Source organism: Hemiscyllium ocellatum, chromosome 9, assembly GCF_020745735.1.
Source record: "Hemiscyllium ocellatum isolate sHemOce1 chromosome 9, sHemOce1.pat.X.cur, whole genome shotgun sequence".
NCBI classification, from domain to species: domain Eukaryota; kingdom Metazoa; phylum Chordata; class Chondrichthyes; order Orectolobiformes; family Hemiscylliidae; genus Hemiscyllium; species Hemiscyllium ocellatum.
The window spans coordinates 6,781,766-6,808,894 of NC_083409.1; positions in this window are offsets into that span (position 1 = coordinate 6,781,766).

Consider the following 27,129-nt stretch of genomic DNA (forward strand, 5'->3'; position numbering starts at 1 on the left):
CCCCTCCCTGATGCTGAGAGAGTTGGAGGACAGAAACAGTCTCATCCTCAGAGAGAAAGGATGCTCAAAATGGCATGGCCCCAAAGCGGGAGGGGAGAGGAACAATTACACTCCCCTGAGAGAGAGGGGACAGTTACAGTGACACCAGAGACAGGAGACAGTAACTGTCTTTTAATCAATTTCTTGTTGTGTTCTGATGAATGACCTTGGAAAATTGGTTAGGTTCATATTTTCTCAGTTGTATTTGGCTTTGATGAAGTGATTTGGTAACAATGATTCCAATTCCATATTTCGTGTGGCAGCAGATCTACTGAAGGTCATGCTTTCATTTGGAGGTTGCCCAGGTTTCTGTCCAGGCTGATACAGCATGACCTACCAGTGGTGTTCCTATTGGACTAAACCATCACACACGAGGGAATCTGACAGTCACTTTCTCTTTGTGCTAGCAAAGGGAGGGATTTGCTTGTGCTGCAATGGCAGCCAAAGAAATGGGTCAGTGGAGGTAATTTTCCTTGAAAGCTGGACGTAGTGGGATGAGAATTCATACACCCACCTACTCCGTCACACGGTGTTGAAGACCGTGTCCTCATCAAAACATGTTTGCAAAGCTCTTCGTAACACGTAAGGGGAGAGAAACATTGAAAACTGTATGATCACGCGTGAGGGTCCATTAACAACTAGGACCAATATGTTAAATGATCCCGGCACTGACATATTTCCATCATTAGTTTGTTAAGCAATATTAAAATGTCTGTGATCAGAAAGAAAAACCAAAACATTGTGCAGATTGTTGAACAGGCCCCTACACCTGGGCCTGAGGCAGGAGCCCAAGCTCCAACACACTGGCCTCACTTCACACCAACATTCACACAGTGTGGCGTCATGAACTCCGGCCATCAATTCCTCTGGGACCGGGACAGAGTGAGGGAACAGGGACAATTGTAGAAGAGTCAATGAGGAGTAAGGCAAGATGGAGAGGATGTTTTAGAAAGGGGTTAGAGGAGGAAATATACTTTGTCCCACTCAATACTGATATTGTCTACGTGTATCAGAGAATGAATTAAAAAAACACACTTTGAGGACAATCATATCACTGAGGACATTTCATTGTGGTGAGATAAATATCCTGTTTCAGAAGCTTTCCCACCCTCTCTCTCTTTGCTCATTTCTCCGGATTGAACTGGTTAGACCCAAGCAGGGCACCAGTTCATTTGTTCTCTTCAGGGACAGTGAAACAGCGGCCCTCTGGTTGCTATAGAGTGCTGGTTCCGCTGCTGAGAACCACACATCAAAGTCCCAAGCCATGAGTATCTGAACGAAACAGCAGCCATTCCAATGGATTCCAGTGGGAATGAGTTATCGGTTGTTTCGGCCTGGATCTCCAGTCAGTCAATCAGGCCATGGCTGACCTGGAACATATTCCCACTTAATTCTGTAACGCTTATCTTCCTGAGTAAATGAAAATTGGAGAGTAGACAGACACAAGACAGAGCGAGGCCTTCGAGAACACAGAGAGCTTTCACTCTTCACAGCAAGGCTGTCATGGGAAACATCTGGTGAAGGGCTTGGAAGGAGGCGGGAGGAGACAGGCATGGGAAAAGAGACCTGACATTTCAAAGTAAAAACTGAATGCATTTTTTAGATTACTTACAGTGTGGAAACAGACCCTTCAGCCCAACAAATCCACGCCTAACACTACGGGCAATTTAGCATGGCCAATTCACCTAACCTGCACATTTTTGGATTGTGGGAGGAAACCAGAGCACCTGGAGGAAACCCACGCAGACACGGGAACAATGTGCAAACTCCACACAGAGAGTAGCCTGAGGTGGGAATTGAATACTATGCCACTGTGCTGCCCACATATTGCCATCATCTAATGAATTAATGTGAGAGGATTAGAGACCCATAACAGGGAGAGTGTGGTAGACCCGAGGCTAAAAGGCAGACAGCAAAGAGCTGCATTATTCATTCTCAGGGCATTAATGTCATTGACAAGCCTCATATTTATTGCCATCTCCATCTGCTCGGACTGAGTTCTTTGCTGAGGGAGTTCATGGGGCTGTTAAGAATGAATCATGACACTGTGGGACTAGAGTCACAGACCGGATGATGACTGGGATCCCTTGCCTAAAGAACACTTGTGAACATGACATTGAGTTTCATGTTTTTTGTTTATACCCATCCCAGCACCTTCCTTCCCAGAATGGGAAGGCCACATTGGGTTTGGTGTTGGTTAATGAAACTGGCCAGCTGTTAGATTTGGAGGTAGGTGAGCACTTTGATGATAGTGACCACAATTGGGTTTTGTTTACTTGAGCAATGATAAGAGATAGATATATACTGCAGGGAAAACGTAATTGGTGGAAGAAAGGCTACTATGATGCGATTAGGAAAAAATTAGGATGAATAGGATGGGGGAAGGAAACTGCAGGGAATGGGCGCAACTGAAAGGTGGAGCTTATTCAAGGAACAACAACTGCATGTCCTTGATAAGTATGCACCTGTCAGGCAGGGAGCAAGTAGTCGAGCAAGGGAGCTGTGGTTTATGAAAGAAGTTGAATCTTTTGTCAAGAGGAAGAAGGAGGCTATGTTAGGATAAGACCTGAAAGCTCAGTTAGGGTGCTTGAGATTTACAAGTTAGCCAGGAAAGATCAAAAGAGAGAGCTAGGAATAGCCAGGAGGGTATATGAGATGTTGTTGGTGGATAGGATTAAGGATAATGCGAAAGCTTTGTATAATATCAGGAATAAAAGAATGACTGGAGAAAGGTTAGGGCCAATCAAAGAGAGTAGTAGAAAGTTGTACGTGGAGTGCAAAGAGATGGGGAAGTGCTAATGAATATTTTTCCTCAGTATTCACACTGGAAAAAGACAACATTATCAAGGAGAATACTGAGATACAGGCTACTAGACTCATGGGATTGACATTCACAAGGAGGAGGTGCTAGCAATTCTGGAAAGTATGAAAATGGATAAGTCCCCTGGGCTGTATGGGATTTATCCTGGAATTCTCTGGGAAGCCAGGAGACTACAGAGACCTTACCTTTGATCTTTATGTTGTCATTGTCTATAGGAATAGTGCCAGAAGACTGGAGGACAGCAAATGTTGTCCCCTTGTTTAACAAGGGGAGTAGAGACAACCCTGGTATTATCGACCAGTGAGCCTTACTTCGGTTGTGGGTAAAGTGTTGGAAAAGTTTAGAAGAGATAGGATTTATAATCATCTAGAAAGTAATAAATAGATTAGGGATAGTCAACACGATAGATCGGGCCTCACAAACCTTATTGAGTTCTTTGAGAGGGTGACCAAATAGGTGCATGAGGGCAAAGCGGTTGATGTGGTGTATATGCACTTCAGTAAGGCATTTGATAAAGTTCCCCACGATAGACTACTGCACAAAATACGGAGACATGGGATTGAGGGTGATTTAGCGGTTTGAGTCAGAAGATGGCAAGCTGAATTAAGAAAGAGCATGGTTATTGATGGATAATGTTCATCCTGGAGTTCAGTTACTAGTGGCGTAACGCAAGCATCTCTTTGGGCCACTGCTGTTTGCCATTTCTATAAATGACCTGAATGAGGGCATAGAAGGATGGGTTAATAAATTTGGGATGACTCTGAGGTTTGTGAAGTTGTGGATAGTGCTGAAGGATATTGCAGGTTAGATTTGGAGGTAGGTGTGCACAGGTTACACACGGGCATGGATAAGCTGCAGAGCTGGGCTGAGAGGTGGCAAATGCAGAGTTTAATGCAGAAAAATGCAAGGTTATTCACTTTGGAAGGAGCAATAGGAATAAAGAGCACTATTCTAATGGTAAGGTGCTTAGTAGTGTAGATGAGCAGAGAGATCTTGGTGTCCATGTACACAGATCTTTGAAAGTTGCCATCCAGTTTGATAGGGTGGTTAAGAAGGCTTATAGTGGGTTAACTTTTATTGGTAGAGAGATTGGGTTTCGGAGTCATGAGGTCATGCTGCAGCTGTACAAAACTCTGGCGTGGCCACAATTGGAGTATTTCATACAGTTGTGGTCACCGCATTAAAACAAGGATGTGGGAACTTAAGGGTTGAGAGGAAATATACTAGGATGTTGCCTGGCATGGAGGGAGGCCTTATGAGGAAAGGATGAGGGACTTGTGGCTGTTTGCATTAGGGAGAAGAAGGTTGAGAGTTGTCTTAATTGAGACATACTAAGATAATCACAAGGTTAGATAGGGTGCACAGTGAGAGCCTTTTTCCTGAGATGCTGAGGGGACATAGGATTTAATTGAGGGGTGATAAGTATAGGAGAGATGTCAGAAGCAGTTTCTTTATTCAGAGACTAGTAGGGGCATGGAATGCACAGACTTCAACAGTAGCAGACTCGCCAATACTAAGGGCATTTAAATGGTCACAGGATAACCATATGAATGAAAATGGAATAGTGTAGGATAGATGGGCTTCAGAATATTTCCAGAGGTAGGCGAAACACTGAGTGTCAAAGGGTTTGTACTGCGCTGTAATGTTTTATGTTCCAGATGTGACATTGCTCACCACCGCCCTCTCCAGGACAATTAGGGAAGGACAACAAATAGCAGACAAATCAAAGCTTGCTCCATCCCACGACAAATCAAAATAAATGACGTACAGTTCAAATGATTAAACTGGTGAGACTTGAATTCATCTCTTTGAAAGGCTGGAGCCTCGGCCATGACATGGGTGAACCTGCATTTTTAAATTGCAAGGTGGTATCCCCTATGGATCAGGCACAAAATGAATTACACACAAAGACCGAACAAAAGGCTACCAAAGTGTGTCACCAAACTGCAGTAATCAGCAATTTATCAGGGAGAACTCAAGAGAAAGCCATTAGTGGGTGTAAGAGGGTAAGACAGACAAGTGGCAGATGTCATTGAATGAACCATAAATACAGTAAAGCTGTTGGGATAGAGCAGGGCAACGGGATTAATTGAATTTTTCTATTGACAGCTTTCCTGGTTGTAATGACGTTAAAGGAAAAAGTGTAGCTCATATTGTAAACAATGTAATGCAGTGGGCAAGAAAGGATGTTGAGCCACATAAATGCTTAAAATTGGGAAAGAAAATCGGAAAATAAAATGGGAAAGCCAATGGGATTTTGGAAATAATATCGAGAGTGAGGAGATGGAGGAGAGAGTGGCCAGGACAGCTGTATTGAAGTATGGTTAGGTCACATCTGGGATATGGTGTACAGTTAGGGGCTTCAATGAGGGGCAATGCAGAATGGTCCAGGGACAGGGGATCTAGGTTACAAGGAAACGCCAGAAGAGTATCTCGAAGTGGGAGGGAGGGTATTCTGATTACAAAACTTGTTTTTTCATGAAATCGGCACAGTAAATGTAGATTTACTGTCAAGACTGACAAACAGAAAGGCAAAACGACACATTCTCTGGTCATACACCAGGTACAGGAAGGAGAGCAGGAAAAATATTTTGATGCAAAGATTGGAATTTAGTGAGTGCTGGTAAATTGAGTCCTCCATTCAAAATGGGGCAGAATTACTTCTTGGAGTTTGAATAGGTCTGAAGCAAAAGAGCAAATTACGATCAAATGGTCATTTGACAATATTGAACTGGCTTGAAAAATGCCCAGTGTTTGGAAGCTTTTCATTTTGCCTTCATCAGGATAATTGTAAAAGTACCAATCAAAGGAAAAAAACACGACATTTATATAGCATATGCGGAAAGTGCTGATAGGTTGAGATGTTGTCACTATGAACACGCCAATTTAAATATTGTTTTCCATTGCTGTGGCATTTCTGGTAAATTGTCCTGATTTATGCAAGACAAAAAGCTTCAACAATTTTTTTTTGTTTTTCGCAACATTCAAATTAGGATCAGTTTGGAGGAAAAGAATGAACAATGGTCTAAGGTCAGCAGAGACCAGGATAGTTTCACCTTGAACTTAATACAGGAATTATCAGGTGAAGTTTAATCACTGGAATGAGTTAGCCACCTTCCACTAGTTTGATTGTTTGAATTATCCATCAGTTATTTTGATTACTCCTGGGATGGGGACAGCATTGACGTGTCTGCTATTTATTGCCCTTTCCTAACTATCCTGGAGAGGGCGATGGTTATCCATGAGTTTGTTGAAGAGGATCTGACAGAGTGACAAGATCATGTGCTGTGCCTGAGTACATCTGTCCCTCAGGAGAATGAGCTGTGGCACAAGGGAAAACCCGGGGGTGGTGAAAAGGCACAGGCAGCCTGGCTAGGCTGCAGAGGGGCTCAACCAGGTTTGACGAATGAGCTGATGTCCTTCTGAGCTGAGTTGCAGATTCAGGACTTTCAGGGCCGCACGGCTGACACTGTTACTGACCATAGCTCCATGATTGATGATACCTGCCCCAGGACAAAATCCACAGAAAGCTGCCTCCTGTGTGTCTGATGCGTCTGTGTGTCTCTCAGACATGACTGAGCAGGCAGCAAGAGTTTCAGCATTTGAACGTGTTTGGGTCCATATCAGTGCAGAGAGGACTGATGACCAGGAAAAGTTCACCTTCACGTTTAAAGAACATTAATATTGATGGATCTGTCTGCTCCAAGGTCTCCCCAATAGTCCCTGCATCTTCCAGCAGAGCATGGCACAGGGTTGTGAGAGTTCAGATCAGCTCCCCCAAACAGTTTGGACAGTGTGCATCTGACTTGCTGCTGTTTGTGGGAACTGAGGGGGAAGACGTGTCCCTTTGGGATGACAGAACTCCCAGGGGCTGCTCAGAGGGATCCCGATGTTGATCCCTTCCCTGGAATAGCAGGTGAAAATCTGTTTCATTGCTCGTGCTCCTTGATGCCACACACCATCAAAGAGGCCTTGATGTCAAGGGCTGTCACTCTGCCCTTACCTCATTCACATGGTCAGGGAGAGCTCAGTCCACTGACTCACATTTATCTGAATGAATTCCACTTGTTACTGATCAGCCCATCTGACCCTCCAGTCTGTCGATATCCTCATGTCGTCTTGTACTGCGTTGGAACACCCCCATTCATGAAAGTCAATAAATGGAAAACACTAAAATTTTAATTTAAATACTTAAGAGAACTACTGGATTAATAGAGGAATTAAGACCTTTCGTTTGTAAATGGGGTCAATATTTCTTTATTGAGTTAAAGTGACTTCGGTTAAATACATCTGTAGTGAATGTATAAATCTACAACAACTCCCACACAGGGTGTTTGGATTGGAGGCTAAGTTGAAAGTATTGGTGACAGATCAGGCAGGTGCAGAGATATCTGGGACTTTGTTCCAGAAGGATCTTATAAGCCTCAGGACCAGGCAGTCCAATTATTATGTATTATGGGGCATGAAGATCTGACTATGAAGGGGCAGGAGGGTATGGCAATGAGGAGGCCAGGTAAGGATTTGGAGAGCACTGTAGGACAGGAAAACCCCTCACTCTTGCTCTAGTTGTGTGTATGTTCACCGAGCTGGGAAGTTGATTTGTAAACATTTTGTCCCCTGTCTCGGTGAAATCTTCAGAGCTTTGGAGCTTCCTGTGAAGTGCTGTTGTGCTGTGTTTTCTGGAATTTATTTGGTTCCATTCCTGCTGTTTCCAGTTAATGGTTCTGGATGTTCATTGCAGTGGTCGGTATACTGGGTCCAGGTCAATGTGCTTATTGACGGAGCCCATTGATAAGTGACATACCTCTAGAAATTCCCTCTGACTGCCCTCTGTTGACTTGTCCTATGATCATAGTGTTGGCCCAATTGAATTTGCGGTCCTTGTCATCTGTGTGTATAGCTACTCGGGACAGCTGCTCATGGGGTTGAGTGGCTCGTTGGTGCTCATGGATGTGGATGGCTAGTTGTCTGCCTGTGTGCCCGAGGTGTTTCGTGCAAATGTTACATGGATTCTTGTAAATTACATCTGTCTTTCGCAAGGTGGGTATTGGGCCTTTTGTTCTCGTGAGTTGTCTGAGTGTGGCTGTCAGTTTCTGGGCAGTTTCTGAATGGTTGATGAAGACTCGCTGTCAGTTTTGTGATGTTTTTATATAAGGTATTGTGGCTAGTGAGTTAGGTCGTGGCATGTGCTCATCGCGTTGTTTGTCTGTTAGGTACCTGTGGATGAAGTTGCGTGAATATCCACTCTTGGCAAAACCTTTGTAGAAGTGTTCTTCTCTTTGCAGGTCGAGAGTGCTGCAGTGGGTTGTAGCCCTTTAGAACGGATTCCTAATGCAGCTTCTCCTGTGTGTGGGGAGGGATCAGGCAGAGAGGAAGAGTCAGTGCAGCCATTGTGCAGCATCCATTCTCGAGTTGTCCCATTTCCAATCCCACTGCAATGTCATTGACTGACCTCGACACCAATCAGATGCTCCCATCACAAGAGGCTCCATGGCCCTGAGGACTGTGAGAGTAAACCCTGTTCATTCAGATCGATCATCAAGCTCCAGCATTCCTGATGTGGTGGCAGCCAGGAGAATCGTGCCTATGGGAGATTCCATACACACTCCCTCCCTCCCGGCAGGGAAAGATTATTCCATGGCCCTGCTTTCCCTCCAAACTGATCCAAAATCATGTGTTGCTGAAAAATAGAGACATTTTGTCAAAGCTTTTGTCTTGCGCACAACAAGACAATTTGTAAGAAATAGCGCAGCAAAAGAATGGAGATCCCAACAGGTCAGGCAGCATCCATGGAGAGAAAGTAAGGCAAAATAAATGCTTTCACAAGAACGATTTTGTCTCACTCAAGTACTATATTCTCAAATGACCATTTGATCCTGTTTTCCTCTTTTGCTTCAGGCCTGTTGAAATTCTAAAAAGTAATTCTGTCTTTTTTTGAATGGAGCACTCTGTTTATCATCATTCATCATTCAATTCCAATAACTGCATCAAAATGTTGTTCCTGATCTCTTTTCTGTACCTGATGTATGACTGGAGAATATGTCATTTTGCCTTTCAGTTTGTCTGCACTGATAGTAAATCTACATTTACTGTGTTTATTTGTTTAAGTATATTTGAACATCAGAATATCCTACCTCCACTGTCAAAATCCTATTCTGGCCTTCATAGAATCATAGAATCGAGGAATTCCTACAGAGTGGAAGCAGGCCATACAACCCAGCATGCTCATACCGACCCTTTGAAGGCCATCCCACACAAACCTACACTTCTCCCACCCTATTCCCGTAATCCTGCATTTTCCATGGCATTTTTCATTTGCTAGCCTGCACATCTCTTGTGACCCTTGATCCCCTGTCCATATCCCATTATGTATTTTCCCTCAAAGCAGCCCCTAACTGTTCACCATTCTAGCCATGAACTAACCATTCTTCAGGACAGCTGCCGTGGTCACTCTCCCCTCCATCTCCTCACACTCAATATTCAATCCAAAATCACATTGACCTTTGTTTCTGATATTGTTTCCAAGTTAAAGAGATATGTCACTCGGCATCCTTTCTTGCACGCAGCAGTGTTTTTTATAATATAGACGGCTCTCCAAACTTTATCGTTCTCAGAGCAGTGACAACCGAGAAAACCTCTTCCAGCTCTCAGTGGAGAAATTCAGGTATTCCCGTTTCCCTTCTCTATCCCTATAGCTTCCCTTTCTGTGTGACTCTGTTTCTAGTGTGTTCAACAATATCTGACACTTGCCAGCCTAATGCGCTTACACCCACTGATACCAGTTGAGGTGTCCCAGATAAATTGCTGCTCTTTGCAGTTTGGTGACCCGCTTTGAAAGCCATTTGTTCGGTCTTTGAGTGTAATTAATTTTGTGTCTGATCCCAGTGTCAATCCGAAGGACACTCCACGTTTCAGTCTGACAAACCAGGGTCACCCATGTCATGGCTCTATATCTAGCCTAGGCTCCAGTCTTCCAAAGAGATGAATTCAAGCCTCACCAGTTTGATCATTTGAAGAGTGTCTCATTTATTTTGATTTCTCCTCGGATGGTCGGGCACAAAAATGGCTGCTATTTGTTACCCTTTCCTAATTGTCATGGAGAGGGCGGTGGTGAGCCATGTAATATCTGGGACGGAAGGCGCTGGGAACTGAACAAAAAAACCATGAAACTCAATGTCATGTTCATGAAAGTAGTTTGGACAAGGGAGCCCAGTCATCACCCGGTGTGTGACCCCTGTACCACAATGACATGATTCATTCTTAAAGGCCCCATAATCTGGCTCAGAACTCAGTCCGAGTAACTAGAGATGGGCAATTAATTTGAAGTTTAATTTACAATATTTCATAGAATAGTTCGTTTTTTAAAATATATTTTAAATATTTAAACCTTTGTTAACCTGAGTGTACAAGGCATAACTTCAAAATTTGCTGATGGTATGAAACTTGGATATATTACATCTGATGAAGAAGATAGTGTCTAACTTCAAAAAGGATGTCGATAAGTTAATGGAATGAGCAGATGGCTGTAGAAACAATGTAATGGAAAGAGCTGTCGCTGATTCATTTTGGAAGGAAAACTTTGAGAGACAAACCAAAAAAAAGGGTACAAGTATGGTTGGGTGTAGGGACAGTAGGCCCTGGATATTTATGTGCATCAGTCATTGAAGGTGGCAGGGTAGGCAGCTGTTCTCATGAGAGAGCAGCTGATTAAAGCAGATGCCATATCAACATGAGCATAGAATACAGTGTGGATGTGAAAAGCATGTTTCCTTTTCGGGGAGAATATCAAATTAAAACAAGTTCCCTCATAGAAAACCGAGATAAGCAGCTATTCTTTTTCTTGCATAAGTTCATTGATCTTTGGAACTCTTCATCAAACATAGAAATGAAACCCCTGAAGGCTTGTAATGAAGAAGTAGATAGCCATTGCTTTCAAGAATCTATCAGAGTAAGGCAAGAATGTGGAATAATCAGGTGAGCCATGGGGAGCAGTCTCAAGAGGATGAATCTCCTTCCTCTGCCCCTAACTCATTTGATCGTGTGTCCAGTTACATCGTTGAAAGAACAGCGCCTTGAAATTTTGTGGTTTTCAATAAAACAGCTGAAGTGGCTGCTGGTTTGTGTGGGCGCGAATGGAAGGGGACTTTACCCATAATCCTCAGCATCAGTGCAAGCGCTCTTTCGCAACTAGAGGGTAGTGCTTCATAGTCCTTGATCAGTAAAAAATAAACTGGGACGCTGCTTGGAGCAAACAGGCTCAATCTGTAGAGACCCATAGAGAGGCAGTGCAGCTTTAGAAGTAGGGTACTTATCACACCACAATGAAATTGTCCCCTGTGATAAGAAAGGTACTTTGATGTGACTTTTGTTTGTCTTCACAGTGTGCTGTTTTGTTCATTCTGTGAAACATATAGATGATGTCAGTACTGAGTGGCACGAAGTATATTTCCTCCTCTAACCCCTTTCCAAAACACCCTCTCCATCTTGCTTTACTCCATATTGACTCTTCTACAATTGTCCCTGTTCCCTCACTCCGTCCCGGTCCCAGAGGGAATGATAACCGGAGTTCATGACCCCGTACTGTGTGAAGGTTGGTGTGAAGTGAGGCCAGTGTGTTGGAGCTTGGGCTCCTGCCTCAGGCCCAGGTGTAGGGGCCTGTTCAACAATCTGCACATTGTCATTTTTCTCTTTCTGACTGTACAGGAGTTTTCAAGCTGCAGTAACTTGCTGGCAACAAGGTGTCTTGTCTAAAAGTCTCCCAGCACTGGACAGATTTCTGCTGTTGATTATTTTTTCTCTCTCTGGAGTCAGCTCTGTATTCAGTGCCTGTTATCATTTTGTTAGAGTTCATATGTCAGCTGCTGCTTCCTTGCTATGAACTTGGAAAAACATCATCAATGCCTCTTGAGATTTAAATCATTTAACATTCCAGTGATGTGAATGCATCAGTGTTGGTGATAGCAGGGAGCATTTAACATCATGGTTCTAGGTTTTAATGGATCCTCTCTCGTGATAATACAGTTTGCAATGTTTCTCTCCACTTACGTGTTAATCAGATGCTTGCAAACCTGTTATGATGAGAACAGTGCGTCTTCAACACTGTGTGATGGAATGGATAGGTCAATAAAGGGGAGGGAGGTAGCTCTAAATCCAGAGGTGGCTATGAGTACCTGGATGGGCCCCAGCTCCCCCTGCCCCTTTATTGGCTATGCTGAACAGTCCCTCTTCAGTGCCTACACAGGCATTGTGCTCCAGCTCTTGAAGACAGGGGGGTCTGAGATGGCTGAAGGAGGGGAGGGGGCAAGGGGGATGGGAATGGGAGAGAATGGATGTGGGAGAGAAAGGAGATTGAGCGGAGGTGGGTTGTGGAGTGAGGTGTGGGAGTGGGAAGGTGGGGATGAGGTGAAGATGGAGAAGTGGAGGGATAGGGTGCACTGTGGGGGTGTATGGGTGAGGAGGGAAAGCGACTGTGCTGGCTGGCTGCAGGTAGGCATTTGGACTCAGGGTGACTCTGGGAAATGTAGTCTAAGTCTTGGTTGCAGAGTGGGGGGGTCAGAAGTGGAGGCAGAAGTGGAGCGAAGTCAAGGGCAATTTGGGTGTTTTGACCCAGGTTCAATTCCAGCCTCAGGCAACTGTATGTGTGGAGTTTGCAGGTTTCCTCTGGGTGCTCTGGTTTCTTCCCACAATCTAAAGATGTGCAGGTTAGGTGAATTGGTCATGCTAAATTGCCCATAGTGGTCAGGGATGTGTAGGTTAGGCTCATTAGTCAGGGAAAAAGCAGAGTAATAAGATAGGGGATTGGGTCTTGGGTAGCTTCCTTTTCCAAGGGTCAGTGTGGACATGTTGGGCCAAATGGCCTGTTTCCTCACTGTAGGGATTTTATGACAGTCCATTCCAGATTCCCACGACCCTTTGAGTGAAAACGTTCTTCGCCAAATCTCATTTGCGGTGTCCATAATGAAACCTTTCAAACCATTATTTTGTCTCGTGTCATTTAGCTCTTGAGCTCCTTCTTCAATAAATGTTTTATTCTTTTTGATAAAATATGAATTCTCTGACAGGGACAGTTAACTTTGTCCAATCAGGGATCCCTGGATGACAGATAAAAAGGGACATGTCAGAAGGACTGATACTCTGGGACCTGACTCTGAATAACAACCTGCCAACCAACCCACTGCTTCTGTCACCCTCAATTTCCCCATGCTTACTTTTGTTTCACCTTCGATCCAGCCTGTGCTGCCTTTGAGAGAGTTTGGCCTTCCCTCCATCACCCAGGAATGTGGTCATTATCCCAGAGCAGTCACACTTTTAACCTGAGTGTCATCATAGCTGGGGAAGGGGGAGAGAACTTGGCACCTTCATTGTGGTCATACCTGTCATTAATCCACCGCAACCTCTTTGGGCTGCAAGAATTCAGCCTCCTTCCCTCAGACAGCTCCCCTCCCTGGAAATTAATATTGCTGCACCTTGTTCTGGGTTAATTAACCACTGAAATATGACTCATCCTTTATAATAGACTACACCTGGAGTACTGTGTGCAGTTCTGGCCTCCAAATTTGAGGAAAGACATTCTGGCTATTGAGGGAGTGCAGCGTAGGTTCACGAGGTCAATTCCTGGAATGGAGGGATTACCTTACACTGAAAGACTGAAGCGACTGGGCTTGTATACCCTTGAGTTTAGAAGACTGAGAGGGGATGTGATTGAGACATAGAAGATTATAAAAGGATTGGACACTCTGGCAGCAGGAAACATGTTTCCGCTGATGGGTGAGTGCCGAACCAGAGGAGACAACTTAAAAATACGGTGTAGACCATGTAGGACAGAGATGACGAGAAACTGCTTCACCCAGAGAGTGGTGGCTGCGTGGAATGCTCTGCCCCAGAGGGCAGTGGAGGCCCAGTCTCTAGAGTCATTTAAGAAAGAGTTGGATAGAGCTCTCAAAGATAGTGGCATCAAGGGCTATGGAGATAAGGCAGAAAGCGGTTACTGATTAGGAATGATCAGCCATGATCATATTGAATGGCGGTGCAGGCTCGAAGGGCTGAATGGTCTACTCCTGCACCTATTGTCGATTGTCTATTGATATATGACTATGGGGAGCCAGCATTGGCTGGGCAGACAGCCAGATTGACCCTGGATTCAGAAAGTCCCTTGTAATTGGGCAACACATTAGGGAGCACAGTCTAGATTAGAATAGTGCTGGAAAAGCATAGCAGGTCAGGCAGCATCTGAGGAGCAGGAAAATCGACATTTCTGCATTAGGAAGCACAGTGACCACTGTCTCTGAAATCCCTCCCTTACTGAGAATACACTCTCAGTATTCACCTTTCTCAGCTGCCATCTGAATTTACTATAAATTCTGTGTCCAAAGATCCTGCCCCTCCAACTATCTGATGAAGAAGCAGTGCTCTAAACGCTTCTACTTTCAAATAAACCTGTTTGACTATCACCTGATGTTGGATTTTTAACTTCGGCCATCTGAATGAGCTGCCATCTCAGACTGAATCATCTGAACTGTTTTTCATTCATGATTTGAGAAGATTAAAGCCGAATCTTCAATCCCCAGCACAAAGCCCATTCTCAATCCATCGCTCGGAGACACATACCTCAGAGAGATACCTACAGACAGCACAGAGGAACGCACTCACCCTGTGAGACAGGTAGCACTGAGGAACATGATCACACTCCATGTAGTAGACAGGCGTCTCTGAATGTGGGTGCATTACAGAACGCTGCCTGTGGGTGTCTCTCTGAGTAACAAATCCACACTGAGAGAGACCCCCTCCAAGCAGCATTAAGTTAAACAATCACACTCAGAGAGGCACACATTCTAGATTAGAGTGGTGCCGGAAAAGCACAGCAGTTCAGGCAGCATCCGAGGAGCAGGAAAATCGATGTTTCGGGCAAAAGCCCTTCATCAAGAATAAAGCTCTATTCCTGATGAAGGGATTTTGCCCGAAATGTCGATCTTCCTGCTCCTCGGATGCTACCTGAACTGCTGTGCTTTTGCAGTACCACTCTAATCTAGAATCTGGTTTCCAGCACTTGCAGTCCTTGTTTTTACCTCAGAGAGATACAGGCAACAATGTCTGTGAATGGCCGAAGATTGTTTCAGCAGCTACACAAAATGCAGCAGAGATTGCACAGTGCGATCCCATCAGCTGGGTCTGGACCAACAGAGTGAAGAGAGAATACGTCAAATTGTACTTATTGAGTCCTAACAGCTTTTAGTTTCTGTTCTTTTTGGAATCTTGTAATCTACATAAATTCCTGACCAAAGGGATCATTTGAAAATGATTAATGACTGATGATTGCAATTGATTGACAGGCCAACCAGCCAATCTTGACAATGGCCTGCTGAAATGCAGCCAATCAACTGAGGCGGCGAGGAACGTCATCGATTACCAAAGCACACAGAGACAGAGACTGAATCTTCATCTTTATTCCCTCTTCCACATTCACATTGACAGAAAACACCCTGCAATTAACAGCCCAGAGAGGAAGCTGCTCAAATTCACAGCCACAATGGAGTTTGAGGAAAGCACTTGTGGAGGTTTGGTCAATAACATGAGAATCCTGTCCCTTTAAACAGTGACAAAACCTTAAATTGGAACTGACAGCAAAGCAGGAAGGAGATCTGGTTTACTGAAGCATAGACTTCGGAGGTTCACATTGTTTTGTACAGCTGACAGTCTTCAGCAACTACAAGAGATTTTACTTGGCATCACAAGTCAACTCTCTCCCCACCAAACACTCCCAGGACAAGGACAGCATGGGGTTTGACATAGAATAAAGCTCCCTCAACACTGTCGCAATGACCTGCTTTAACATCCAAACCTCAGAAGGTTCTCTGAGCAGTCCTGAGAAGGAAGAGAGTTGAAATTCAGTGCTGACAATGACCTTTGTCCTGCCAGCTCAGCCCTGTTCTATTTAAAGTTGTGTCTCCTCTGTGGAATGTCTCCGACACTCTACACACATTCTGATCTCCTGATGCTCTTGCTGAGGGGAGAGGGGAGGGTCACGTGGGTGAGAGCACAGGAGAAGCGAGCGTTGGACTCCCAGTCAGACCCAGAGAGGGTCAGCAGGCTGCTGACACTGTAGGTGCTGTCCGAAGCTCGTAGGTAGTTGCTGGTCTGAACCCCGTCCGAAATGACTGCACCGTCCTTCTTCCACTGCACCTCCAGCTCATCGGGATAAAAGTGATTGGCAAGACACACCAGGGTGGCAGTGCCCTTGGCATTGACCTGTTCCGGGGAGGGGGGCAGCAGGGTCAGCTTGGGCTGAGAGTTCTCACGGCCTGAAAGACAAGAAAAACAATTTTAATCCCTGCCATTTGAACGGAATTCAACCCTCACAATATTCACTGGCAATACAATCTTTTTGAACATTTTTACTCAATACAGAATAAACCCAACAAAAGCACAGACATTGTTCAAATTGCTTCTTGGGATCTGAGTGTCACTGGCAGGGCCAGCATTCATTACCGTCCCTAGTTGCCACTGAGAAGATGATGGCGAAGCAGCAGAGAGAGAAGGGACAGTTTTGGACCATCGTTTATAGAATCAATGTGGGCATCTGGAAGGGCTATCAATGGGGGAGCATTTCAGTGACAGTGATCAGAACTCAGTGAGATTGAGAGTAGGGATGGAAATGGAGAACAATGGAGCAAGTGTAAAAGTTTTCATTTTACTAAACTGTGTGGTGCTTGGTAAAAGTGGATCAGAACCAATGACATGATGGGAAATCAGTGTCAGGGCAGTGGGATCCCTCGAAGGATGAGACATACTGTTCCGAATCTGTTCCCACAATGCGTAAGCGTTGGACTCCCAGATCTCGACCAAATGAACAAGAGGATTGGGGTTCATGTACTGACATGGATTGGGAACTGGTTTTCAGTCAGCACAGAAAGAATGAGTCTTTTCCTGACTGGCTGGTAATTATAACTGAGAGTGCCACAGGGATCAGGCCTTGGTACCCAGTTATGCATAATATATAATAATAGAGTCAGAGGGACGTAAAATGCTCATCAGCCCATTGTGTCCATCCTGGTCAAAAAAAAACAACGCAATAATTGTCATCCATTTTTCCAGCAAAAGGTAAGTGTATGAAATGTGTGTTTAAGAAGGACTTTGATATATTTCGAAGGATTAAAGGGATCAAAGAAAGTGGGGAGAAAGTAGGAACAGGGGACTGTGTTGGATGATCAGCCATGATCACATTGAATGGTAGAGCAGGCTTGAAGGGCCGAATGGCCTACGGCTGCTCCTATGTTTGATGTTTCTATCTGTTTCTCAGATAATGAAGGAATGTATCTCATCATTTTGAAGGTGGAAGTCAGATGTGTGTGGAGCTGGAAGATGGGGCCATGGTGATTAATGAATGTAGGCCAGTGAGGTGGTTAAGAAGACACATGGGATTAACTGTTTTTCTTTTTCCCTTGATGGAATGAGGGCATTGCTGGATCCACAGCATTTAATGCCCATCCCTAATCACCCAAAGCGCAGTTTAGAGTCACCCACATTGCTGTGGGTCTGGGGTCACATGGTAAGGATGGTAGTTTCCTTCCCTAAAGGACATAAGGGAATCAGATGCTTTTTCCTGACAATAAACGATAGTTTCATGGTCATCATTAGTCTCTTAATTGCAGATTTTGTTTTGATTGAATTTGAATGCCGCCATCTGCTGGATTCTAACCCTGGTCCCCAGAACATTACCTGGATCTCTGGATTAACATTTCAGCAATAACACCATTAGACCATCACCTCCCTTAACTCATTTTTAGTTGACTGTGAAAGCAAGGAGTTGGTTTATTCTGGAACTGTATAAAACCCCAGTCAGAGCACAGTGAGAGAACTGTGTACAGTTCTGGTCACTACATTACAGGAAGGTTGTGATCTCTCGAGAGACCAGGACAGAGGAAGAGTTTGTCTCGAATGGAGACTTTGAGCTTTGAGGTTGGATTGGCTGGGAATGTTTTCATTGTAACAGAGGTGGCTGAGGTGAGATTTGATTGTGGTGTGTAAAACGATGAAGGGCCTTGACAGGGAGGGTAGAAAGGACTGATTTCCACCTGCACAGAGGGCAATAACCATGGGGAGAGATTGAAATCAGTTAGGGACAGGATTAGAGGGAATTTGAGGGCATTTGTTTTCACCCAGAGGTTGGTGGAATGTGGGACTCACTGTCTGAAAGGGTGGGAGAGGCAGAAACCCTAATCACATTGAAAAAACACTGGATATTGACTTGAAACAGCGAAACCTCCAGAACTATGGAGCAAGAGCTGGAAAGTGGGATGGAGCGTGATATCTCTTTAACAAATCTCCGATCATCCACAGATCAGGAGAACTTTGTCCGAGAACATTGGAGCAGACTCAGATCCACACACTTCAGAGAAGAGTCACGTGTCTGTGTAGAAGATTCCAGATTATATTTCCAACCTTGCTGCACACTATTGGGCTGAGGTCAAGGGTGAGGCTGCAAAGATTCTCAGTGTCCTAGGGTCAGACATTGTCACTGCTCCTCATGATCCCATGAATCCTGAAAGGTGGGAGTACGCATACAATGGATGAGGATTCTGATCAGGAGACTCCAACCGTAAAGAAAGACTTGCACTTGTGTAGCACCTGTCCCCAACTCAGGATGTCCCAGTGGATCTTTCCAGCAGACTGTGCACAGCGAGATCCCAAACACCATGTGATAATTAGCAGAGAAATACATTCTGAGTGATTTTGACTGTGGGATAATTATTGAACAGGGTCACCAAGGGGAACTGCCTGCTCTTCATCCAATAGTGCCATGAAATGGCATCTTTCACAACTGAAAGACTCTCAGTTCATTTAAAAAGTGAAGAATAGTTCCTTGAAGATGAAGTTGCAGGTAGGTAGTGGAGTGACAAAGACATTTGGTTTGCTTTCCTTTATTGGACAGTGCATTGATTATTGGAGTTGGGAGCTGTTGCTGCTGTACAGGACATTGGTGAGGGCACTTTTGGAATACTGTGTGCAATTCAGTTCTCCTTGCTGGAGAAAAAATGTTGTGAACCTTAAAATGATCCAGAAATGATATACAAGGATGTTGCCAAGGTTGGAGGGTTTGCGTGAAAGGGAGAAGCTGACTAGGCAGAGGCTGTATTCCCTGCATCATTGCAGGTTGATGGGTGACCGTATAGAGGTTTATAAAATCATGAGTGGCATAGATCAGGTGAATAGAGAAGAACTTTTCTCCAGAGTGGGGGAGTCCAGAACTGGAGGGCATAGGCTGAAGGTGACAGGGGAATGATTTAAAAGGGACCTAAGGGACAACGTTTTCATTCAGACGGTGTTAAATGTATGGAATGAGCTGCCAGAGGAGGTGGTGAAGGCTGGTACAATTACAACATTTAAAAGGCATGGGTATGTAAATAGGAAGATGTTAGAGGGATATGGGCCAAATGCTGGCAAATGGGACTAGATTAATTTCGGATATCTGATCAGCATGGACAAGTTGGACCGAAGGGTCTGTTTCTGTGCTGTCCATCTCTCTGACTCTAATTATATTTCAATCCAGGTTCTCCCAAAGACATTTACATTCAGTTTTGTTCGACAAGCAGTCACTGTTGCAATGCCAGTAACCTGGCAGCCAGTTTCTACACAGCAAGATCCCACTAGAAGCAATGAGCTCAAAGAGCAATAATGATGTTGGCTCAACGACAAATATTAGCCTGAACTCAAGTCAAACAGAAAGTAATTGAGTTCAGCTGGATGGAAAATGAGAAAATGGAAGGTAAAGGAGAAGGTAGGATTGCCGTTGAGTGATGGAATGATTGTTACGAGAAAATAAAAGAAAGGGATGGAATTTTTGAATATCATAAAAGTGCAGGGAAAATCAACAATAGAACAAACTTAAAGAGTTTGTGTCTAAATGCACGAAGCATTCCGAGTAAGGTCGACAAAGTGATGCCACAAATTGTGTAAATTGAGTTTCTCTGGAATTTAAACCAGTTAACGTGGAGGAGGGCTCAGGGGAGATTATTCAAGTTTCTAGAAGATGTAAAAGGACAGAGAGTACAGAACAGATCAGGTATTGAACATAAAGCACAGCAGATAAGGGAACAATGATGGGAAGGAAGGCAGTCAATGCAGGACTGAGGGTGTTGTACTTAAAAGCACACAGTATACACAATGAGCTTGTAGTCCAGATTGAAACCGGCAGGTACGATGTTGTGGGTATCACAGACACATGGCTGCAAGTTGATCCAGGCTGGAAACCAAATATCCAAGGATACATGTCCTATCAAAAGGACAGGCAGATGGGCAAGAGTTGCCTTGTAAGTGAGAAATGAAATTAAATCAAAAGCAAGTAGTGATATAGAGTCAGAAGGTGTAGAATGTGTGTGGGTAGAGCTGAGGAACTGCAACAAATAAAGAATCTGATGCAAGTTATGTCAAGGTCTCAATTCAGTAATCAGGGTGTAGGAAAGGAACTCAATCAGGAGACAGAAAATGTCAGGGGAGACTTCAATGGATAGGTGGGCTGGGTAGCGCGTCTCCAGGAAAGGATTTCATGGAATGTCAATGAGATGGATTTTGGAGCAGCTTGTGGTTGAGCCATTATGGAACAGGCAGGTCTGGATTCAGTGATGTGTATTGAGGCAAACTTGATTAGTGAGTTAAAGGTGAAAGTATCCCTATGGATACGTGACAATAATACGATAGGATTCCCCCTGTAGTTTGAGAGAGAAGCTGCAATCAGATTGAACAGTATTTCAATTGAGTTAAGGTAACTCCAAAGACATGAGGAAGAAGTTGGCCAGAGTTCGTTGAAAGGGAGCCGAGCAGGTAAGATGGTGTGGCAGCAAACAGCAGAGTTTCTGGGGGTAATTCAGGAAGCAGAGCATGGATTCATCCCAAAAAAGAAGAAACAACCTAGGGGAGGACAAGGCAACCATGGCTAATGGGGGGAGGTCAAGGAAAGCATAAAAGCAAAAGGAAAAGCACACAATGTGGTGGAGAATAGTGGGAAGCCAGAGGATTAGGAAGCCTTTGAAAACCTGCAGAGGATAACTGAAAAAGCATTCAGGGTGGAGATGGTGAAATGTGGGAGTTATCTAGCCAGTAATATAAAAGAAGATTGCAGGAGTTTTATCAGGTGTATAAAAAGGAAGAGGGAGTCATAAATAGACTATGGATCACTGGAAAATGAGGCTGGAGAAAGAATAACAGGAAATGAAGGAATAGCAGAGGAATTGAATAGATACTTTGCATCAGTCTGCACCATGGAAAACACCAGCAGTGTACCAGTACTTCAAGACTGTCAGGGGTCGGAGGGGAGTGTAGTGGCCATCACTAAGGAGGAGGTACTGGGGAAGCTGAAAGGTCTGAATGTAGATAACGCACCCAGACTGGACGAACTACACCAGTGTGTTCTGAAGGAGATTGTTGAGGAGATTGTGGAGGCACTGGTGATAATCTTTCAAGAATCAATAGAGTCAGGGTGTGGAGGTGGGATGGTGACGGATTTGGTAGGGGCAAGGGACATGAAAATGGCTCACATACCATCCCTGTTTAAGAAGGGAGGGAGTTAGAAGATGGGACATTATCAGCCAGTTAGCCAGGACTCAGTTGTTGGTAAGGTTTTAGACTTACATTTAAGGATGAAATTGCAGAGGACTTGGAAATGTAATGGCTTCATCAAGGGGACGTCATGCCTGGCAAATCTATTAGAATTGTTTGAGGAGGCAATGAGCCAGTCAGACAAAGGAGAGTCTAAGGAAGTAATCTATTTGGATTTCCAGAAGGCATTTGACGTAAGATAAGCGCCCACAGTGTGGGGCAATGTACTGGCATGGACCGAGGACTGGAAGGTTGGCATAAAGCAGAGCATGAGGAACAATGGCCGCTGGTGATGAGTAGAGTTCTGCAGGTGTCAATGTTAGGACCATAACTGTTCACGTTATACATTAACAATCTGGATGAAGGAAGTGAAGGCATTGTTGCTAAGTTTGCAGATGACATGAGATAGGTGGAGGGACAGGTAGTGTTGAGGAAGTGGGAAGGCTGTAAAAGCTCCTGGATAGGCTCGGAGAGTGGGCAACGAAGTGGCAGATAGAATACAATGTGTGACAGTGTGGGGTTATGCACTATGGGAGGAAGAAGAGATGCAAAGTCTGTTTGCTAAACGAGGAAAGCCTTTGGAAATCTAAAGCACAAACCTCATTCAGGTTTCCCTTCAGGTTAACAGGCAGGTCCAGTTTGTGCTTGGGAAGGCAAATGAAACGATAGCATTCATTTCAATTGGGCCAGAATACAAGACCAGAGATGTACTGCTGAGGCTGTGTCAGTCTCTGGTCCGACTGTATTTGGAATATTGTGAACAGATTTGGGACCCATATTCTAAGAAACAATGTGTTGGCATTGGAGGGGTTTACAAGAATGATCCTGGGGATGAAAGGCTTGTCAAATAGGGCGTGTTTGAGGACTCTGGGTCTGGACTCGATGGAGTTTAGAAGGATGAGGAGGGATCTTATTGAAATTTACAGAATACAGATAGACCTGGATAGAGTGGATGCAGAGAAGATGTTTCCGGAAACAGGAGAGACTCGGTACACAAGGCACATCCTCAGAATGAAGGGCCGGCCCTTTCGAGCTGAGATGAGGAGGACTTTCTTCAGCCAGAGGGTGGTGAATCTGTGGAGATCAATGTTACAGAGGGCAGTGGAGGCCAAGTCACTGAATGTATTTAAGACAAGGATAGATAAGTGTGTGATTGTTAAGGGGATGGAAAGTTCCTGTGGAGTAGGCAGGAGAATGGGGGTGAGAAGCATATCTGCCAAGATCAAATGGCAGAGAAGATTCCATGGGCTGAATGGCTGATTTCTGCTCCTATTTCTTAAAGTCTTCTGGATAGTTTCCCCAAAACCCTGGAACACTGAACCCACTGGACCGTGAGCCCTGCTGGAGATGTTTGTCATCAGAACTTTGCCAAGAGACAACCAAAGAGTGGAGAGAGTGTGCATCCATGTGGGAATTTCAGAATGTTTCCCAGCACCTGGAATACCTTGAGTACTGGAAATGTGGTCAGTGACAGCAGTTACAGCTCCGGGTTTCGGAGCTTGAGCAGCAGCTGGTGTCAGTGCGGAGTCTCCATGAGGCTGAGAGCTCCGTGGAGAGCACATTTCTAGATGTGGTCACTCCGCAGCTTAAGAGTATGCAGAGAGAGAGGGAATGGGGGAGCAGCAGACAATCCAAAAGGATCAGGCAGCTTGTACAGGAATCCCCAGGAATCCTACTCTCCAACCAGGATTCAGTTCAGAATCCTGATGAGAATGATGGTTCATCTGGGGAGTGCAGCCAAAGGCAAGTCCATGGCACCACTGGTTGCTCAGCTTTATTGGGGGTGGGAGAGAGTGGAGGGGGGGTGGTATAAGGAAGATTGGAAGAGTGATCGTGAAAGGAGATTCGAAACAGAGGGCATTGATAGGTGTTTCTGCAGTTGCAGAAGGGAATCCAAGATGGTGTGTTGTCTCCCTGGTGCCAGGGTGAAGGATGTCACTGTGCGGTTGCAGAGCACCATGAGGGGAGAGGGGGAACAGGCAGCAGTCGTGGTCCACATCGGTCTCAGTGACAGAGGGAGAAAAGGGATGTAGTCCTGCAGTCAGAATTTAGGGAGCTCAGAAGGGAATTAACATCAGGAACTCAAAAGTAGGAATCTTCAGATTACTCCAAGTGCCCCACGTAAGTGAGAAGAAGAGCAGGAGGATAACTCAAGTGACTGTGGGGCTGGAAAGAGGATCCAGGAGGGAGGATTTTAAATTGTTGTGACATTGGGACTGGGTCTGGGGGAGATGGGTCCTGGATAGACCAGACAGCGTTGCTCCTGAACAGAGCTGGCACTGAGCTCCTTTGAGGTGATCTACTCGTGCTGTTGGAGAGGGTTTAAACTAACTTGGCAGGGCTGTGGGAGCCAGGAGAGACTGTCAGAGAGGAACACCAAGGTCCACAGAATCATCAGTGCAGTCAATAAGTCACCACCCAGTGGGAAGGATTTAGAGGAATACATTTGCAAGGAATTTACAGAGACCTGCAAATATAATAGTCATTATAAATGGGGTGGGGGGAATGTCTTTAATTTCTGAATATAGACTGAGGTAGTAGCAGTGTGAAGGACAGAGAGGGGCCAGGGTCATGAGAGTGTGTCCACGTGAATTTTCTGTAGCCGCATGTTTCCAGTCCAATGAGAAAGGAGGCTCTGCTAGATCTGGATCTTGGGAATGAGGAGGCCCAAGTGGATCAAGTGTCAGTGAGATGACACTTACGGACGAGTGACCATTGTATCACAAAGTTGAGGGTGACGGTAGAAAAGAACAAAGCCTTTTCAGGGTCAAACATCTTCATTGGGAAAATGCCAACTTCTATAGGATGTGGATGTATCAGATCTGAATAAAGTGGGATCAAAGGTTGGCAGGAAAGTCCTGAAAAGAACAGTAGAGGATGTGGACCAGGTATAGTCGAGATACATTTGAAGGAGGGCAAACAATTCCTGAACTTACTCAAGGGCAAAAGCCGTAGAATTATGGTAAATAAGAAAAGGGCAAAGGAGTAACTAGAGAGAGAATAGGGCCCCATGAAGATGAACAATGTACCTCTGGGTGGATACACAGGAAATGGTTCAGGTCTTAAATGAATATTCCAAGTCAGTATTTATCATGGAGAAAGACATGGAAATTTGGGAACTTTGGAAGTAAATGGTAATGTCTTAACACAAGTCCACATTACAGAAGAGGATTTCTTAACGTGCAAGACGGTAGATAAATCTCAAGGACCTGATCAGGTGTATCCCAGGACATTGTGGAAAGCTACGAAAGAGATTGCTGGACCCCTTGATGAGGCATGTTTCTGATTGACAGCCATGAGTGAGATTCTGGAGCACCAGAGAGGTTGGCTAATGTTAGCCATTATTTAAGAAAGGCTGTAAGGAAAAGCCAGGGAGCTGTAAACCAGTGAGCCTGACGTCATTGCTGGGTAAGTTATTGGAGTGAATTCTGAGGGGCAGGATTACATGCATTTGGACAATCAATGTAGTTTTATGCATGGTAATCGTGTCTCACTAACGTGATTGAGGTTGTTTGAAGAGAAGATTGATGTCGGCAGAACAGTAGACACTGTCTATATGGACTTCAGCAAAGCATTTGACAAGGTTCCACATTATAGGCTGATTAGTAAGCTCAGGCCACATGGGATCCAGGGGGAGCTAGCCATTTGGGTAAAAAAAAATGACTTCAGGATAGGAGACAGAGAGTGGTGGTAAGGGGTTGCTTTTCAGATTGCAGATCAGATATCAGCTGTGTGCCACAAGGATTGGTGCTGGTTCCATGGCTTTTCATCATTTAAATAAATGATTTGGATGTGAATATAGGAATTCTGGCGAGGTTGTAAATGACACTAAAATTGGTGGTGCAGTGGATAGTGAAGAAGCTTATCTGAACGTACAGTGGGACCTTGATCATTTGGGGAAATGGGCAGAGGTGTGGCAAATGGAAAAAAGTGCGGACTGCAGATGCTGAAAACCAGAGTTTAGATCAGAGTGGTGCTGGAAAAGCACAGATTGTCAGGCAGTATCCGAGGAGCAGAAAAATCGACCTTTCGGCTAGAGGAATCCTGATGAAGTGCTTATGCCCGAAACGTCGATTTTCCTGCTCCTCGGATGTTGCCTGACCTGCTGTGCTTTTCTAGCACCACTCTGATCTAAACGCGTGGCAAATGGAGTTCAATGTAGATAAATGTGAGATGTTGCATTTTGGAAAGTCAAACCGGGGCAGGACTTATACTGTTAATGGTGGGGCCATGTTGGAGTATTGTTCAACAAAGTGACTTCGGGGTGCAGGGGCAGGTGCAGTTGCAGGGGCAGGGGCAGGTGCAGGTGCATTATTCCTTGACAATGGAGTCACAGGGAGACAGGGAGATGAAGAAGGTGTTGGGTACACTTGCCTTTATTGGGCACTGCACTAAGTATCAGAGTTGGGACATCATTTGCAGCTGTACAGGAAATTTGGGAATAATGTGAACAATTCTGATCATCCTGTGATACGAAGGATGCTGTTAAACTTAAAATTCTGCAGAAAAGATTTGCATGGATGTTGCCTGGAACTGGAGGGTTTGAGCTGTTGGAAGAGACTCAATAGATGGGTTATTTTTCCTACTGGATCGGAGACTGAAGGGTGGCCTTATAGATGTTTATAAAATCATGACGGGCATGGACAGGGTGTATATCCCAGGTCTTTGCCTTGGGAAAGGGAATCCAAAACTAGAGGGTATATGTATAAGATGGGAGGCAAAAGATCCAAAAGGGACCTGAGGGGTAACTTGTCACACAGAGGGTGGTGAGTGTATGGATCGAGCTGTCAAAAAAAGTGCTGGAGACGGATACAATTATAGCATTTAAAAGATGTTTGGATGGGTACATGAATAGGAAGGGTTTAGAGGGATGTGGGCTAGATGCTGGCAAATGGGATGAGGTCAGTTTTGGGTATCTAGTTAGCATGGAGAAGTTAGACCGAGAGACCACAGATTGAAAGTAATTGAAAAAGTGAGAAAAGTGAGCTGAGGGAATACATTTTAAGCCAGTGGGTGGTTAAGGTGTGGAATGCACTGCCTGAGAGTGTGGTGGACGCGGCTTCAATTGAAGCATTCCGAAGGGAATGAGACTGTTATCTGAAAAGGAACAATGTGCAGGGTGGTAGGGAGAAGGCAAGAGAATGACACTCAGTGAATTGCTCATTTGGAGAGCTAGTCCAGACCGGATGGACAGAATGGCCTCCTTGTGCACTGTAACAATTCTCTGATTGTGTGATTGAGCAGAGTTAAAGCTGGGGGAGGTGGGAGCTCGGTGTCTCACTGTGCTGCTACTGCTGCTGCTGCTGAGGTCAGTGAGATCAGAGACTGGGATAGGGAGCCAGAGCTCACATCAAACTCTGCCCGTGTCCGTCACACTGAGACTGGCAGGAGGCTACTCACTGATTTCACTCCATGCTGCAGGAATGGGACCACAGGCTGCAAATGGATAGAGCCCCTCCACACAGTGAGTAAAACTTACTGACTTATATCTTGCTTTTTTTAAAGAGGGTATGAAAGTAAAGAAATACAGCTGGGCACCTGTTAGACACCGTGCTCCTCAATCAACCATTTCATTCACTGCAGCTTCCCACTAACACCTTCAACAAATCAGCAACTGTATGTTAGAAAGTGGGTTCCAGTATTGACAGGGTTAATAACAGATGATTGAGGTTTACTTA